Source organism: Equus asinus, chromosome 24 (genome assembly GCF_041296235.1).
Source record: "Equus asinus isolate D_3611 breed Donkey chromosome 24, EquAss-T2T_v2, whole genome shotgun sequence".
NCBI classification, from domain to species: domain Eukaryota; kingdom Metazoa; phylum Chordata; class Mammalia; order Perissodactyla; family Equidae; genus Equus; species Equus asinus.
Window position 1 is genome coordinate 19,360,698 of NC_091813.1, and position 3,823 is coordinate 19,364,520.

The following is a 3,823-nucleotide window of genomic DNA, read 5'->3' on the forward strand; positions in this document are numbered from 1 at the left end:
CTATTTTTCAGTATGCGGGCTGCCAGCACAGCATGGCTGCTAATAGAGCAGTGTAGGTCCACACCCGGGAACCAGGCCTGGGCCGCTAAAGTGGAGCACACTGAACTTAACTACTAGGCCACTGGGGCTGGCTTGAAATTTTCTGCAATGATCACTTGTAGATCCTTAGGATTGCGTTTTCCTCTTTGTCTGCAATGACAGTGAGAGTTGTTGAGAGTTGACTGTTGTTCTGAGCTTTCTGTTTGTTTTGGACCAGGACACCTGTTCTGGTCCAAAGTGCTGATTGGGTCTTGGAAGTCAAGGAAGCAGTTTCTTTCCAAGTACCCAGGGCCTCTTGTCTCTGTAGGGTGTTGTGACCCACGCAACCCCGGGGAATAAGGATCCCGACCCCCCAGAACTGTCCTGACTGCCTGACTTCACCTTTCACTTCCCCTCTGTCACGTTTGGTCACCAGGCTCCTCAGTGCTCTGCCAGATAAACAGCAACACGAGCGTGACTGCTCCAGTTCCGCCTGCTGGTGTCAGCGAAGAGGTTGACGACACCGCTCACCTCACTTCTGCTCTGGAAATGGCCTAGAAATGCCCCAGCTGGGGCTCCACCCCTCACTGTTAGAGTATTTGACACCAGAGATTACAACATAGAAATTAGGAATAAATAATGAGTAAAATTCTCCTTTCATGGAAAAAATAATGCCTTTTATGTCTTTTTGACATCCTCTAAATTTTAAAAACTTTATTGGAATACAATTTACCTACCATAAAATATATTCATTTTAAGTGTACAATTCAATGATTTTTTGGTAAATTTACTAAGTTCTGCAACCATTTTCAAAATCCAGTTTTAGAGCATTTTGGATTGTTCATTGCTAGCACATAGAAATACAGTGGATTTTTGTACATTGATCTTGTTTCCCAGGACGTTGTTGACTTTTTTCCTATTAGTTCTAAAAGCCTTTGTGTGTGTGTTGCCTAGGATTTTCTATACACAAGATCCTGTTGTCTGTGAATAAAGAAAGTTTTACTTCTCCTCCAATTTTTAATCCAACAATAGATGTCAACCCTAGTGTTGCATGGGAAGGAGGTGCTGGCAGGAGGTACCGGGCTTGGCCCGTACAGGCCTCTGGAGGGTGTCTGTGTGCCAGGCGATGAGAACCAAGAACCTAGTCCTTGGCTTCAGGAACAGGCCACCTCTTCATAGTTATTTCCTTGTAACTGTGGTTATAATTATTTATTGATATGTATTTATTTATAACTGTGTTTATTTACCGAAGTTAATGAGGATATTTTCCTTCTTAGGTTGAAAGAGAAGAGAAATGCAAGACTGGCGATCAAACGCCTTTCCACGGCAGTTACAGACATAAGCTCTACATTGCAGACTGTGCTCTCTACCAGGTGTTCGTTGCCATCAGTTCTTAACTGGACAGTGAAGAATTCCTCACCCCGCTCTCCCCGAAAACACTGTCTCCTCTCTTTTCCTTCGTAATTTCTCAATAGCACTTGATCTGATAACTTCATAAACTCCCTTCAACTTCATGTCCATTACTAATTTATTGCTAAATCTTACACCTCCTCTCTTACCATATCGCTGCTGAAGGCTTGTCTCTTTCAACTGTTCCTCTCCCTTTTTCTCCTTGACCACCTAGAAAGTCAAAGATATTGTTAAAGCCATTCAATATTCTTGCAGATAAAATATCAATCACCACATTTACCATTTTCCATCTCAATTAATGTAAACTTCTGTTGGTCATATTTACAAATCATATCCAATCACCACAAATCATTTTCCGTCTTTGTTCTTTTTCTTTACTGGCCTCCTCTTTTGTTAACTCCATTCTCCTCTCAGGATCTTTGTTATCTTATGAATCCAGTTTGTCCTCCATGGCTATCTCTTTCCATCTGTTTCGGCTAATGTTTTCAGTTTTAAGGTGCAAAGCAAGTCGAATCGGAGAGGACTTGGACTCTGTGGAGGGATCCTCCTGGAGCCGCTGCTCTCCTATCCATTCCAGAGAGCAGCGCTCCTGTGCTCACGGACTTACCAGAGCGGACGCTGGGCGGCCAGGGAGTGTGTTCTGTCCTAGTCGTCGGTGTCCTCCCAGCACTTAGCACAGCTCCCGGCACAAGGACGCTTCTCACGTTCACGTTCCCAGACCACCAGCACCTTCTATGTGCCTGATGACCTGCTGGGCTCCGGGGACAGAAAGGGGAAGCAGAAGCTGCCCAGGGCTTTGACGAGCTCGTGATCCAACTTCAGGCAGTGTGAAAAGAACAACTACGATTCGTTGTGGTGAGTGCTACGATGGAGGTGTGGAGGAACCGCTGGGGACTCAGAGAAGAGACCTGCCTGGGGAGGGTCAGCAAAGGTTTCCGGAAGAAGGTGCCATTGGAACGGGGCCTTGAAGGAATTTTTGCCAGAAGGGAATCCAAGGAGAATAGTCGTGTAGACACTTTAGCTGTTGAAACAAGGTTGAAATCAACAGTTGTTAAGAGCAGATATTCTGGGGTCTAGTCTTAGCTTTGCTATGTTAAAGTCATGTGACGTCGGGCACTTATCTGTGTTCTCATTTCCTATCTTTTAAATAAGAACAACACTAATGATATCCCTCTCAAAACTTCTGTGAGGATCACATGTAATGATACATGTGAGAACTCACTTGTAAATTCTAAAACATTACATGAAAATAGCTTAATTTGAATATATGCTGTACATATGGTGTGAAATTTTATATTCCCTATATGAAAGCCAAAAGGTAATATTTATGATTACAAATTATTTTAACAATATATAATTTAAAATTATTATGATTTAAAAAAAAATCAAGCGCTAGGGGGGGAGAAAAGCATATTCTTTAGAATTACAGAAGCCAATACTGAGGAAACACCTGGGGGTATAGGCCTTCGGGGAGCCTGGGGGAGGAAAGTGGCAGGTAACTACTATGTACTGCTAGCCTCTTTAAACATTTGATTTAAAAAATTTTTTTAATTAAAATTAAAAAGTTAGAGTGGAGAAACACAGAGGAGGAATTTTGCTTGTGACCTTGAACCCTCCGTTCCGTCGTTCTCCCCAAATGAGCCAAGACCCCACCCTTGGAGGCCTGACGTCACCCCCAGACTCCCACTCGACCTCACAGGGTTGGTGGCCCAGGTTCTGGAGGCTGTGTAATATGCGAGGGCAGCTGTACTGTACCCTCAGAGGGCGTTCTGGTCTTTTGTGGAGTCATCATTGTCACAATGACCGGAAGTGGGATGTGGGAGAAGGGGCTCTGGAAGAGGTTCCTGGCATTTTCTGGGTGGAAACCAGGGATGCTAGACATCCTACGAGGTGTGAAGAGCCCCGCACAACGCAGCATCGTCCTGCCTCTCTCACGCCCTCTGCACGTCCCCCAAGCATTCATGGAGATTTAAAAATCCTGTTTATAAGTTTCTAAGCCTAGAACCTAACTCTGTTTTTACACATACACACTGAATATTCGGAATACTTTTTGCACAGTTTTAAACACTGTGCTTGGTTTGGAACTTGAACGAATGTTGTGCACCATTTCAGTAAACCACATTGTCAACAGCAACGTGTGAGGTGCCAGTGCGGCCCCAGCTGCTGCGTCACGGTGACTGGAAGTGGGAGGCCAGGTCCTTCTCCCTGGCCTGGAAGGTCCGCCGATGACCCTGCTGGTGTTCGAAACACCAGTGGCACAGCTTTCACCGTCACAGCAACATGCAGCCACCACAGTATGACACCGACAGGCGGTGGTGTGGTTCCCTGATGGGAGGTGACCGGGTGCAATGGTGAGAGCGCCGAGCTCACCCTCCAGAAGACCAGGGCCGGCTAC